The sequence below is a fragment of the Sinocyclocheilus grahami genome, unplaced genomic scaffold (genome assembly GCF_001515645.1).
Source record: "Sinocyclocheilus grahami isolate Dianchi unplaced genomic scaffold, SAMN03320097.WGS_v1.1 scaffold6.1, whole genome shotgun sequence".
In the NCBI taxonomy this organism is placed as follows: Eukaryota; Metazoa; Chordata; class Actinopteri; order Cypriniformes; family Cyprinidae; genus Sinocyclocheilus; species Sinocyclocheilus grahami.
Window position 1 is genome coordinate 1,520,627 of NW_015505185.1, and position 15,354 is coordinate 1,535,980.

General features: G+C 36.3%; 1 pseudogene; it reads left to right on the forward strand.

Moving 5' to 3' along the window:
- LOC107587887 (neurobeachin-like) overlaps window positions 1–15,354 on the forward strand; it is a 258,279-nt pseudogene that overhangs the window by 45,650 nt on the left and 197,275 nt on the right.

Consider the following 15,354-nt stretch of genomic DNA (forward strand, 5'->3'; position numbering starts at 1 on the left):
GCGTTCCTCCGCGATACCCACAGTGAATGGAGAGCCAACAGTCAACAAAGAAAAATCCAAAAAAACAACTCAGTGATGAACGCGGACCCTCGCGTCTAAGATCAGATCGCAGAGGTTGATTCAGGCCATCACAAAAAAACTCTATCAGAAGACAGTCTGGTAGATCAGCATAATGTGCTATGGCTAGAAATTCTCTAATATAGTTCTCCAGCGATCATGGGCCTTGTTTAAGGGCTAATAATATTCTTGCAGTGTCCATACCTGGCCAATGTCCACTTGAATAGCTGCTGGATCCTTGTGGGGCTGAGTATTCTGTAACGGGGCTGACGAGACGTGAGACGTGTGGATCCATCTGCAAGCTTTTATTTCAGAGACGTGGTCATAACAGGCAGGGTCGAACAATGGCAAACAGGTATGTGGCGGGCAAAACACAAGAATAGTCCTAGGGCTAGCGTAGGTCAACGATCGGTGGACAGAATCACAGGGGCGAGACGAGAGGGATAAATCCAGGGAAACAGGCAAGGATCAGAAACCGAGAAAACAGGCAAGGCAAGGCAAAACAAGGAAACACAGAGACTCGGAACAGGGTACAGGCTAAACAATACTCAGCAGAGAATGGTAGTTTGAGTGAGTGTTATATAGTGAGTGAGTGATATGAAACAGCTGTGCAATCAGTGCTGTTTGCAATCAATGCTGTGTGCAATCAGTGCAATGAATGATGGGATATGTAGTCAGGGGTGATATGCAACAGTTTGTGTTGTGCGAGAGTCAATGTAATGAAAGGGTGACCTCTGGTGGTGATTGAACGGAAGTCCATGGATAGGATTCGTGACAGATGAAGTCTGCCTCTGGGTAGTTTATAGTCTTTCTCTCCCTTTCATGTTTCTGACCTTTTGTAGCTAATTCTCAAGGTGCTTTTGAAGCGATTTAGTGTTTAATTGCGTCCATGGGGTAAACAGAGCAGGTTACTGTGATTTTTTTTTCTTTCTTCCAAGGCTGTATCCTTATTAAATATGAAGCTCTGTCATATTAGTAATTAGGACTCGCAGCAGTTTTTCAGTCTCATTGTGCAAAGTCTAATTTTCTCTGAAGCACCAGGCTTTGATTATTGACTCATTATCTAAAACAATAAACCACATGCATGGAACAGATAGCATATGTATCCCAAAAATGACATTACATTGGTTCAAAGCCATTGTTTATGAATGATGAGCTTTTTGCTAATTTAATTTCAAATTCTGACACCATCTCTATTGCCTTTGCTCCATTACAGTAGTGTTTTAGTTATGGGCTGTGTAATCAGCAAGGACAAGTAAGCTCATAACTGCTTAAACTCATCCTAACAGTTTATTTGCTTATTTTTACCTTGTGTGTTTTAAACTACCTGGTAGACATTTGCACTGGTTTTCCTCTAATTAGTGTGGGCTGGTCATTTCCTTTATTAATTGCGCTTCTAGACCTCTGATTCCCGCTGCCTCTCACGTCGTTGTGACGGGCAGGTTGGCAGAAATAATGAGCAGTCTGCTTCATGGAGAAAGCAATTACCCACCCCAGATGAACCTGTGAATGGAGTCTCTCAAAATCTGAAAAGGGGTTGTATATTTCAGTGGAGTGCCAGCTATCAGGCTGCCTGACAGCTCTTCGGGCTGATCTACCTTGTCTAGTAATAGGGCAGAGGCCTTTGGAGTTTATGTTAGCAGGGCTAGACCACAGGGCCCGGCCCCCATTTGATGAAAAACATGATAAAATGGGTTTTTAATTGTGATGGATCCACTATAAGCATTACTCTCTCTCCTTTAAAGTGGTGTTTGTGGACCAAATGACAGAATGAGGGTACTAAAAAAAAAAAAAATCAGTTTTTTTTTTTTAGAGCCCGCACATGCAAGTAAATTTTTTTATGTAGCAAAACAAAACGATGGATGTGGAATAAATAGCATGTATTCCATGTGATAGTTTGAATTCAGTCTTTTTTTTTGCTTTTCTTTGTTTTATTTATTATTTGCTTTTCTTTGTGCTATGTTTGTTCTTTGCTTGTTTTGTGTTTTGTTTTGGCTTGGTTTCATAGTTTAAAGTCATGTTAATCAAAATAACGATTAAATCTATTTTCCCCCTGTTTTTGCTTTGTTTTACCTACCTTTGCTTTTTGTTTTGCTTTGTGCTATGTTTTGTTTTGTTTGTTTTTCTTTGCTTTGTGTTTTTGTTTTGGCTTGGTTTTTTAGTTCTCAAGTGATGTTAGTTGAGATAACTATTAAATAGATTTTTCCCCTGTATTGCTTTGCTTTAAAAAGCAATTTGGCTTTGCTTTGTTTTGTTTTTGATGGTTTGTTTTGTTTTGCTTTGCTTTTTTGTGTTTTTGCTTTGTCTTGACTTGGTTTCGTAGTTTAGTCATAGTCAAGTCATGTTAATCAAAATAACTATTAAATAGATTTTTCCTCTGTTTTGCTTTGCTTTACCTGCCTTTTTTTTTTTTTTTTGCTTTGCTTTGTTTTATTTTATTTTATTTATTATTTTTGTTTTGTTTTGCTTTGCTTTGTGCTTTTGTTTTTACTTTGTTTGGGCTTGGTTTTGTAGTTCTCAAGTCATGTTAGTTGAAATAACTTTTAAATAGATTGCTCCTCTGTTTTGCTTTGCTTTGTTTGGCGTTGTTTTTTGTTTTGTTTGTTTTTTTACTGTGCTTTGGCTTGATTTCATTTTTCTTCAGTCATGTTAGTTGAAATAACTATTATAAGTAATTTTTCCCCCCACAGTTTTCTACCCTTGTCTTTAGTGACTTTTGTTTCCTGCCCTCAACAACCACTGACAGCATTATTTGTTCTGTTGACTGTAGTGTGTTGGCTCCCTTAGGTCCTCATAGTCTTCTTAGCCTTTTAGCAGAGTACCTTCCCGGACGAGGACAGTCTCCTGTGATTTATGTGACTGATCTGAAGATGACCTGATTACCGCCTTGACTCAACAGAAAAGGCAGTCTATGTTGCAGCTGCCAAAAAACACTGACCCCCAATCAGACCCCTTACTTGAGGTCTTGTCTTAACTGATCCATGAACAGGTTTGGTCTCAGATTAACAGTTTTCAGTGTCACATGATCCTTCAGAAATCATTCTAATATGCTGATTTGGAGCTCTTTTGGAAATCATGAAACATTTTTTCCAGAATTTTCAGGATTTTTTTGGGGAGTCTAACATTAAAAAGAACATTTACATGTATGTATGTTTTGTATTTTATATTGGATTTAGTGGTACTAGTCCCTGTCTTTTTCTTTCTCCCTGTTGTCATGGAAGACAGATGCACTACTGCTACTGCGAAGTCTCACTATGAGATAACGTGAGCATTACATCATCAGTTTCTGCCAAAAGTGACGTTACACCGGCATTCTGTCAGGTTTATTTTCGTCTGATGGTGTGCTTTTAGCTTTTTTGCAAAACTGTCAGCATCCATTAACATGCTGTGGTATTTATTTTCCAGTCAATCTGATGGATTTTGAGATTTGCTTTGTGCTGTATCATATGTTTGCAGCAGCAACTTGACCAGCAACAGGTGACATTTACGCTATCTCTGTTCAGCAGAGTAAACCAAACAACATCAATGTTTTTAGGTCAAAATAAGCATACAGATAATCAAATCTGGTATGTTTCTTTTTCTCACTCTCTTCTCCATTTTGAAAAGAATAAAGATAACACTAAAGCTAACATAAGCAGCAGATAACAGATATGCTTGTTTGCATATTGATGTATTTATTTGCTCACAGATTGTGAAAAGAAAAATATGGACATTTTATCAAGTTTATTGCCTTAGAAACCATATTTGCATAATAATAACATATTTAACGACAACAAGTTAATTACAAACGCCCTCCTACATCTTTAAAAAGACACTTGTGAATAGTTAGTGCATGGATAATGAAATATGAATATAAAGGGACAGGTAGTTAGTTTCTGAATGCAACTGAGGTTCGTGTCTTTTCAGAATTGGAAATAAAATCAGCAGTTGTTAACACCTCATTTTTTACTCTTTGTTTAAGTTAGATTTAGGGAAGTTTTACATAAAGTTAATAAAACATGCACCTAGTTTATGTTTACTGAAATAATGAATTAATTGTTTGCAAATATACCATGTGAGAACAAAAAGTATTGCAGAACTATTTGAGGTATTTCTTGTTGAATTTTGTGTCGTTTCAAACAAATATAGCAAGAAATATAATATACTCCACAGTATGCCGTATGTAACTCACTAGTATTCAATTTTGAACAGCCTATTAATTTGAAATCTTATTTATTAATTAATAATATGAAATACCATTCAGAATTTTCAAAAAACAAATTAATACTTTTATTCAGCAAGGATGCATTAAATTGATTAAAAGTGACAGCAAAGACATTTATAGTGTTATAAAAGATTTCTGTTTGCAATAAATGCTGTTCTTTTATGTTTTCTAATCCTGAAATAAAGGTTTGACCAATTCCACAAAAAATATTTAGCATTGATAATAATATGAAGTATTCCATCAGCAGCAAATCAGCATATTAGAAAGATTTAGATTTAGAACATAGCCTGTGTTTTTATGTGTATCTGTGGGGGAAAGAAAGTTTGCTGCCCATAATTTTGCATAGATGACATCCAGACGTGCTGATAAGTGCATATATATTATATGTTACCTGGTCACATGACAAACTATAAGCAATGTTTCTTGATAGTGTTATCAAGCACATGTTTGCTGATAAAAAGGCAGGTGATTTTCTAAAAATGCCTTGTTATCATTGTCTGCTTGCCGCACATTTACACAGTTAGCACACGTCTGGAGCAGGTCACATCTGGATGACATCATCACCTGGGATGTGCTGCAGGTGTTGGGCCGCAGGCCTTTGATTTGACAGCACACGAAACAACCTCATGAATGATAATTCAGCGGGGGGATTCCCACATCGCCCCTACTTCATCTTCATGATTATTTCATGTCACCGAGCTCATTTATTATTCATCGCGCTCCCACGACTTTGGATAAGATTTAATCACTGCATAAAAAGAATCTTCTCCTTTTCATGCTAGGAATAGTAAATCCTTTAATAAGTGCATGGAATAATATGATTTACATAGATGTACTATTTTAAGATGTGTTAAATTTACATTGTCATATTTTGTGATAAGTATATGTTACCTGGTCACATGACAAACTATAAGCAATGTTTCTTGATAGTGTTATCAAGCACATGTTTGCTGATAAAAAGTTTTTAGAAGATTTTCTAAAAATGCCTTGTTATCATTGTCTGCTTGCCGCACATTTACACAGTTAGCACACGTCTGGAGCAGGTCACATCTGGATGACATCATCACCTGGGATGTGCTGCAGGTGTTGGGCCGCAGGCCTTTGATTTGACAGCACACGAAACAACCTCATGAATGATAATTCAGCGGGGGGATTCCCACATCGCCCCTACTTCATCTTCATGATTATTTCATGTCACCGAGCTCATTTATTATTCATCGCGCTCCCACGACTTTGGATAAGATTTAATCACTGCATAAAAAGAATCTTCTCCTTTTCATGCTAGGAATAGTAAATCCTTTAATAAGTGCATGGAATAATATGATTTACATAGATGTACTATTTTAAGATGTGTTAAATTTACATTGTCATATTTTGTGATAATTCGCTCCTTAGTTAATTCTCTCACTTGACATGTCTCACTTTTATTATGCACCTTTTAGAGGCAAATTTAGATCAGATTTTTTCTGTGTTGGTCTTTATTTCTCTTTTGAATCCATCTTTTTAACTTTCTTACCTCCCTAGAGCACCTTTAAATTTAAATCAGAGAGCGATATCCACCTGGCTGACCACCATAAGCAAGTGTTGTATGATGGGAAGTTAGCAAACAGCATTTCCTGCACTTACAACGCCAAAGCCACAGATGCTCAGCTCTGCCTGGAATCCTCACCCAGAGAAAACCCGTCCATATTTGTGCATTCACCTCACGCTCTAATGCTACAGGTAAATGTCTGCTTAATGCTTAGAGACTGCGTTCTACTCTCTTAATCCTAAATAAACCACATAATGGTTGGTAATGTCACTAAATGTTAATCAGATGCTGCATTGTTTAGCTAACTCCACAAGATAATGTCAGTGTTTGCCGTTCAATGTTAATTGTTTGGAGGAACACATTTCCGCTGAGATTAGTCAGTGGTTAATGTGAGTAAGTACTTTTAAAATGGCAAAAAAGGCAATTACTGAATATGTCTACCACTACTTTTTAATCCATTTGATTTTTTCCTTCTGTTTCTATATAGGATGTGAAGGCCATCGTTACACACTCCATTCACAGTGCCATTCACTCCATTGGCGGTATCCAGGTGCTGTTTCCTCTCTTTGCACAGCTGGATTTCCATCAGCACAGTGAAAGCCAAGTGGAGACCATAGTGTGGTAAGTAACATAATTTCCACCTTTTGAATTAAATTAATGTTTACTCAGCAAGGATGCATTAAATTGATTAAAAGTGACAGTAAATACATTTATTATAATGTTACAAAAAAGTTTTATTTTAAATAAAAACTTTTTTTATTAAGGCTGTTTTTATTATAATATATTATATTATTATAGTAATATATAAAAATAGTATTTCACATCATTTCTGTTTTTACTGTATTTTTGATCCCAGCCTTGATATGTTTTAAAGTTTCAAAAAAAACAATAAAAAAAAAATCTTACAGACCCCAAACTTTTGAATATTAGTGAGTAATATTAATTATTTTCTTTTAACTAGTTAGACAGATATTAAAACTCTGTACTATTTTGTCAAAATAAATGAAAAATAACCAGTAAAAATTTAAATCAGTCATTTTAAATGCTACAAGTAAATTTAGGCATCACAATACAAATGAATGTTAATTTTGAGATTTGTTAAAGATTACATTTAACGGTGTTAGTAAATATTAGTGTTTTTAAACATTAACTTTAGGTGAGATTTGGATGATGACAAAGGTAATCTATATGTAAAATATATATGAACTAAGCACCCACAATTAAATATTCAATTTTAGCCGATTGAGATACAGTAAATGTGAGGACATTTTTTTTTACCAATAACATAAGCGATATTTCAAGTGCTGGATGTTCTTACCATTCGTTCCATTAATATTTGGTCAGCAAGTATTTTATCTTGATTCTGCAGTGGTTACCCAGTTTAGTGTAAAGAGATGTTTTCTGTGCAGTTCCACTCTGCTGGCCTTCCTGTTCGAGCTACTCAAGAGTTCAGTGGCAATGCAAGAGCAGATGCTTGGTGGGAAGGGTTTCCTGGTGATTGGGTACCTGCTGGAAAAGGTGATGCCACTGTTTTCTTTTGTTTTTCTTATTCCAACATACAATTTAGACTGGTTAAAGCTGAAGTGTGTAATTTTCATGCTGTTAGCAACACCAAACGGAATTGCAAAAATAACGTTTTCCAAATAGGTTTTCCCAAACCATTGTTCAGACAAAATTGTAGAAATATTGGTTGGGCCATTGCTATTATGTCGTGCCACTCAATTAAACAGAAGAATGTTTAAAACAACACATTGTGTACACTCTTTGGGGAAATCAGCTTACAAATGTTTAATAGTTGTGCATTAATTTGAATAACACCATAAACTGCGAAACGTCAAGGAATTTTGATGTGTAATGGACAAATTGTGCTTTTACTCAAGTCATGAAGCTCACAAACACTTGCTCCTTTCTTTAAACACTTTAAGAGTATTAAGATTTGTACTTTCTGGAGTTGTCATGACCTTGATTGACACGCTTTTGTAAGCACGAGCTGAATTTAAAAAACACGCACCCAATTCGATTGCTAGGACAGAGGAGAAATGGTGCATTATGGTTGATGAATGACAAATGCACACTTAAGCATTTCCACAGTGAATGCCGGTTCAACGGCACTATTATATTCCTCCTTGTCAATGGGTTTATTGCAATGACATACAAATTAACCCACTGTCATTTTTCTTTTTTCTTCTCGCTATCTTTGCTTATTCATAGCTGTCCGTATTTCATAGTCTCAATATACCCTTGGCTCCATCTAAAGTTGGCGCTTGAGTAAAAGACTCACTTTGTCATTTAACAGCAGCAGCTATAAATCTGTGCTAGATGGCACCTGAATGATCCCGCTGCCTTGCGTCCCATTCACACGTAGCCGGCCATCTGTTTGTGTCTCGTTTATACTCACTCCTGTCTCACACCACGCACCTGTCTGGACCTCAGGTGCCAGCTGAGACTAATAACACACAAAGTTTCTACACAGTTAAAGTCTTTGTTTAGCTGCAAAGTCAAATAGTGCCTTCAGGCTTCAGATGCTGGTTTGATATTTATTTTATAAAGATACGGAGAATCAGAGGTTGGTTTGATAAACAAAAATCTTATAATTGTTTCTCAGGCATCACGAACACACGTCACCAGAGCCGTTCTGGAGCAGTTCCTCGCTTTCGCCAAATACCTGAACGGCCTTACCCACGGTGCACCTCTTCTCAAACAACTCTGTGACCATATTCTGTTCAACGCAGCTATTTGGATCCACATACCTGCGAAGGTGAGCAAGGTCATGTCTTTTCCAGAAGATACTCGGGTACGTCACAATGAAACATGACAGCAATTAGGAGCATCTAAGTACACTGTGATTGGCACTGGTGTCATGAGACCGTAGTGATCTGGTCAGATGAGCACAGGGTGATATTTGCTGAAGTAAACATTAGGCAGAGAGTTAACTCTTTAGCATTCACATCAGAACAACTAATTACGGTCAGCTTGCTCTACAGATTTAAAGCAGTCCTTGCCCTCTACTTGTTTTTTTATTCCCTAAGTGATGTTTTATTAACAAGTTTCGGGAGGAGCGCGCACAGATAATTAACACGGCCAGTTCATCATCAGTAATTACACCATCTATCCAATCAGCTCAAGAGAGAACCTCTATAAATAATCAAAGCAGCCTTACCTCCATTATCTCCCGTCCTTAGCATCCCTCCACCACCCCGACTCCTCACCTTCAGCCCGTTCCTACCCCAGCACGGGGAGGAACACTCGGGGGGAGCATTTTGGGTCCGGGCTTAATCCCGAGCTCGGACCCCTCTCCCCGGCCAGGGGGAGTACCCCGGGCTCGAGAGTAATTACCGAGCTCGGAGCCCTCTCCCCGGACAGCACGCCAAATACGCATAAACTTTACTCGGTTCATTATAAGTAAGTGTGAACTCGTGAATCAGTTCCTGATGCATAAAATCAAGTCCCATCCTATACTTTTAATTGAACATTATGTTCAATACATTGAATCTCATTGAATGTCTTCTTTCATTTGAAAATAAAGAAGCAAAATGGGTTATAAACACCTTTTTATATCAACTTTAATATCCATCTCTCTTGGTTAATGAGGTTTGTGTGGTGTCATCTAAAAAGCAGACACTTCTTTGTTCAAGAAAAGTTTTTTACTGAAATTGTTCACTGCTTCTAAACTGCTTCTTTTTCATCAGATTTTTTTTGACAATAACAGCTTCACGGTCTGTCACCTCATTCACCTTGTTTAGAACCTGCCAGAAAATCACAGCCTTGATGAAAAGTGATATTTTTCTTTAAAAAGATTTACAAATCAGTGTTTTGTGAGCGTTTGCAGCATTGTCACAGATGTAGAGTGAAGTTCAAGCTTTGAAAAAATTTGTTTTGGAAATTCAACCCTGCCTTGTTATGACCCATGAAGGAGAGGACGAGGCGTTTCTAAAAGAGGCCAGACTCTGTGCTGCTAATATGTGTTGCTCAATTCAGTTTCTGCATGGCTGCTGACTGTCATGAATAAATAAAGGAGATACGAAAACACATACAGGATCAAAACAAAAACCTTTGACCTTCTGTCACTGGAAGCTTGCCATGGTCCAAAAGGAGAGAGATAGTGGCAGTTCTCTGTCTCTCTTTCTCTAAAGAGATGGATAGAAGAAAAAAGAAAAAGAGAAGGAGAGAGGCCGTGGGAGTATGAGAAGGAAAAAAACAAAAGAAAAAGTAGAACAGAGAAAGAAAAGGGAACAAATAGATGATGGAAGGAAGAAGAAAGTATAAAAGAAAAATGGAAGGAAGGAAGGAAGAAAAGAAAAAATAAGAGTATGAAAAAAGAAAAATGGCAAAAAAATATATAAAAGATATACTGCATTGGAAGGAAGGAAGGAAGGAAAAAAAGGAAGTGAGGGAAAGGGTAGGGTCAAAAGTGAGGCAGAAAGGAAAAATGCATATATGGATGATGGAAGGAAGAAAAAATATAGAAAGTGAAAAAAGAGAATGAAAGAAAAGTGAGGAAGAAAAAAGGACAAAATTAGAAAAGGGGAAAGTAAGAGAATGACAAAAGAAGGGAATAAAATAGTAAAAAAAAAAAAAGATAACTGAACAGATAAAGGGAAGAGGGAAAGGCAAGCAAAAGTGATGAAGATAAGAGAAGGAAGGAGAAAAATCAACAGCTAGATGAATGCATTGCAAAGAAAGAAAGAAAAAGCAAAACAGGAAAGGAGCCAGAAGGAAGCAAATAAAAAAGGAAAAAAGTGAAACAGAAAGGAAAAATGGATATATGGATGATGAAAGGGAGACATATAGAAAGGGAAAAAAGAATGAAAGAAAATAAATGAGGACGAACAAGAAAGAAGGAAAAAGAAGGCAGGATGGACAAAAGTCAGAAAAGGGGAAAAGTAAGAGAATCTCAAAAGAAAAAGGGAAGAACATAAAAGTAACGGGGGAAAAGCATGACTAGATGAAAGAAAGAGAAAAAGGGAAAACATTGCTAAAAAAGAAGAAAAACAGGAGGAGACATGAAAAGGAGAGAGAGGAAGTGAAAGAAAGAAGGAGAGAGACGGGGGGAGTGTGAGAGTAGTTGTGGATAATGAACTGAGCAGCACAAGCAGCAGCAGCAGTGTTCTCTCCTCAGGCCAGAAGAGTTCATGGACTTGCATCATGTTTTTTATCCTCCCTCCGTTCCTTCCCATCATCTCTGGCTGTCCTCACCGGAGAGCCCAGTCTGCTTGCTTGAGTGGCCTGTAATTGGATGAGTTATGTACCTTCATCAGCGTTTTTTGTCCTCCAAAGTTTTCCCGCAGCACCATCACTGCTGCTCACAAACAAACCACAACACCTTTTGACTTTCAGCTTCACCCAAAAATACTCACCGTATCTGCTGTTCTGCCATGCCAGAGGTGTCGCTCCCATAGAAATCCAACAAGAAAAGAATTTTAATGAGGGATCTTGGGATGCAGTTTAGAAACAACAGACAGAAGATGGAAAGTAATCATCAGTGTTTTGTATTCTTACCTGAGGCAGCTGTAACCTTTTGTAACTGTGTGTGTGTGTGTGTGTGTGTGTGTGTGTGTGTGTTTCTGTTGTTCAGGTGCAGCTCTCGTTGTACACGTACCTTTCCGCAGAGTTTATTGGCACGGCAACCATATACAACACCATCCGTCGAGTCGGGACTGTGCTGCAGATCATGCACATACTGAAGTATTATTACTGGGCTGTGAATCCTGACCACACCAGCGGCATCACACCCAAAGGCCTGGGTCTGTACACACACACACACACACACACACACACACACACATGCACACTCACAAATTGCATGCAAATAAATCTAAATTAATCTATATAAATTATATGTAAATGGATGTTAAAAATATTAATAATTAACACAAATTTTAATAATTAACAAATATTAAAATATAAATAATATTAAATATATTAAAAAAAAGATCTATTTTGATATTTCATATCTGCCACTGTCCACTGATAGAGTACAATATGGTGTCTTATTACTTTACTTTTTCTGAAGAAGTAAAGGCACAAATTTGGACGAGAACTATTAGATATGATCATTAAATATGTAAGATGCTGCATTATTTTATATTAACTATTGTAAATGTTTTCTTGACTGAAAACATGTTTTGCAGTGTTTCACATATTGCACTACCAGTTACTGTGGAAAATTGTGACATATTAATTCATTTTAATTATTGTAATTTTAATTGTAATAATTCAGGTTAATTTTAATAATTCATTTTTGTGTCATTTTTCTTTAAAGAAATTGTCAATTTAACATGTGACCAAAGTTACTGTAAAAAATAAAAAGAGTCAATATTACTCAGTCAATATTATTATTATTATTATTATATCTTCATAATGATACTAATAGTATTAATAATATTAATTCATTATTTATTTATTTTGTATATTTTATGTCTTATTTATTTAATATTAATATAATATTTTTTGCTTGAAAATAACTGAATTATAAATCAAGGTGTTAAACTATATTCAAACATACATTTTGCCAGATTTTGGAAAATCTTTTTTGCATTAAATATAAAATAAAACATATTTTTAATGTAGCTCAGCACTGTTGCATTGCCTAAAACTCTTGTCTGTTTTACCACATCACCTGCATTTAACCTCAGTCAATCTTTCACTTTGTCTAAAAGTGTCTGCATGGACTCCCCCATGTACTCACAACAGCTTCTCGTGGACTCTTTCTGTCTCCTCGTCATGTCCGCAGTTATCATGAGTGACGACAGCGGCTCAGATTATCACCCCGCTGCTGTCACCTCCTGATGAGAAGCAGCGCTTTTGAATAAACACCATGCTGGTGCTTTTCCCTGTAATTTGGCACAATTTCTCTTTCCCATCCTTTCAACCATGTTTTAAACCCTCTGTACAGAGGTAGAAAAGAGCACAGAGGAGTAATAACCCATAAAGGACAGTAGAACTAGCCGTGTGGACTGAATTTCACAAGGCTCACCCTTGGCAGCTCGCAACTAGCCTTTCATGGATGCAAATATGCTTTTCTTTTGGTCTCTTACAGCCTTTTTTTCAAAGATCATGGCTTTTATCTGTACCTCTCACTCTTTTTTTCTATTCTTTCCTGTCTTATAACACGCTTTCAGGTGCACACTCTCTTTTTCCTCTCCTCTGTTCTGTTTTGTCTCTATTTTCCTCATGCCAGAGCTTCCACTGTCCTCTCTGTAAAGATCCCCTGCTGAAGTTGAAAGCACCCACAGCTAGAATCTTTCAGAATTTCATGTCCTCTGAATAATTCACAAATATTCTCTGAATAAACCACTCCTTTTGAGGTCAGGAGTTTATGTGCTCTCGACTATTTTAGAACAATTTCGTTGTTTGTTAAAACACAGAGAGGCAAAAATTGCCTTGTGAGAACGTTTTGCATAAATTGACTGTATATACAAGAATTTGTGTTAGCACAATGGTGTTCAGTGACTTTAATAAGCAGAAGACAGACAGATTAAAAGGATTTCAGAGATGCAGTATGCTTACGCATTCACTGTGGGACTGGGGGATCTAATTGTGCTCAATTATTCCTTTTATTCTGCTCCTGCAAGGTTGTGTGATCTGGATTCTGTACAGAATATGAGCTTAGCATAACCATAGCTGAATTTGCATTAAATGAAGAGTCAAGAGATATAGATTAGCAGTTAGCACCAAGAATAAATGGCTGCTTTTAAACATTCAGTGTTTATTTTTGCAGAGCTTTTTGTTTTAGTCATAAGTGTTGTCTTCTGACAAAAATACAAAAATATTAAATAGTCAATATCATCATATTTGCTAATTTCTATCTCATTTTAGCTGACAAACACATTTGGTAACACTTTAGTTTAGGAACTAATTCTCATTTTAGCATGCATATTACTCGCATATTGGCTATTTATTAGTACACACACACACGTTTTCCAGTGTTTTTTTTTTTTTTTATTGTGCTCAATTATTCCTTTTATTCTGCTCCTGCAAGGTTGTGTGATCTGGATTCTGTACAGAATATGAGCTTAGCATAACCATAGCTGAATTTGCATTAAATGAAGAGTCAAGAGATATAGATTAGCAGTTAGCACCAAGAATAAATGGCTGCTTTTAAACATTCAGTGTTTATTTTTGCAGAGCTTTTTGTTTGAGTCATAAGTGTTGTCTTCTGACAAAAATACCCTTTAAATAGTCAATATCATCATATTTGCTAATTTCTATCTCATTTTAGCTGACAAACACATTTGGTAACACTTTAGTTTAGGAACTAATTCTCATTTTAGCATGCATATTACTCGCATATTGGCTATTTATTAGTACACACACACACGTTTTCCAGTGTTTTTTTTTTTTTTTGTCATATTTTCTACAATACATAATGTTGTTGACATACAGTACCAATCAAAGGGCTGGTAAGATTAAATAAAAAATACAGTAAAGCAGTAATACTGTGAAATATTATTACAATTGAAACTAAATATTTTCTATTTGAATATATTTTAAAATCATTTGTTTCTGTTAAGACAAAGCTGAATTTTCAGCGTCATTACTTAGGTCTTCAGTGTTCCGTTTGCTGCTCAAGGAACATTTCTTATTTATATCACTGTTAAAAATAGTTGTGCTGCTTAATATTTTTGTGGAAAACATGATTTTCAAACTCGTTTTTTGAAAGTTAGAAAGTTGAAACGAACATTTTTATCAAAAGTCTAATAGAAAGTTCAAAAGAAGCATTCATTTTTTAAATAAAATAAAATGTTTGTAACATTATAAATGTCTTTTCAGTTTTTTGATCAGTTTAATGTGTCCTTGTTAAATATAAGCATTAATTTAAAACATTATAATAATCTTACTGACCTCAAACAGTTGATTGGTAGTGTATTTGTCAGTATATTTGTTGATGAGACACTGAAGACATGCTGGAGAAACAGCTGCATAGCTAAACGCTGAAACTAATCGACCAAATGTTCTTCGGACAAGTTGAGCTCACATTGATCCATGATCTATTATTCTCTTAGCCTGCTGCTTTTCAAGATAAGATAGTCTTTCATCTTCTTGATTCTTAATAATCTTCAATAGTAAGTGTGGTTGTGTTATGTTCATTAGATATCCAATTTGTCTTTATCACAATCTGAAATGATTCTGGTGTGTTTTATGTGAGCCTGAAGAAAGAGTAATTAATTATCTGAGGCACAGTAATATCAAATCTTCCCAGATTGTCATGATTGACTTCTCCGCAGTCTTCTCTAGCAATAAAATAAGCAGAAAGCCTTCCATCGATAAAATTAGAGATCATTTTTGGTTAAATGGTTAAGCCTGTAATTTGGCTTAGTAGTGGATTGCATTACTGATTTTGCTGAGGCTTTTTTGTGTTGTTGACCCATCGGCCTTGTTTCGATTCCACACACAAACAGATTCAGATCGCTGCGGTTGGCTGGTGCGGGGGTGGAGTGGAGTGGAGATGGCAGGTGACTAGCATGGGTCGTGCCAACTGTACTGTGTTTTGTTTTGAAATGAGAGCCAGTCTCACTTTTTTATTATTAATGGTCAGTGGTAATGCTGTTTTTGAGGCTGC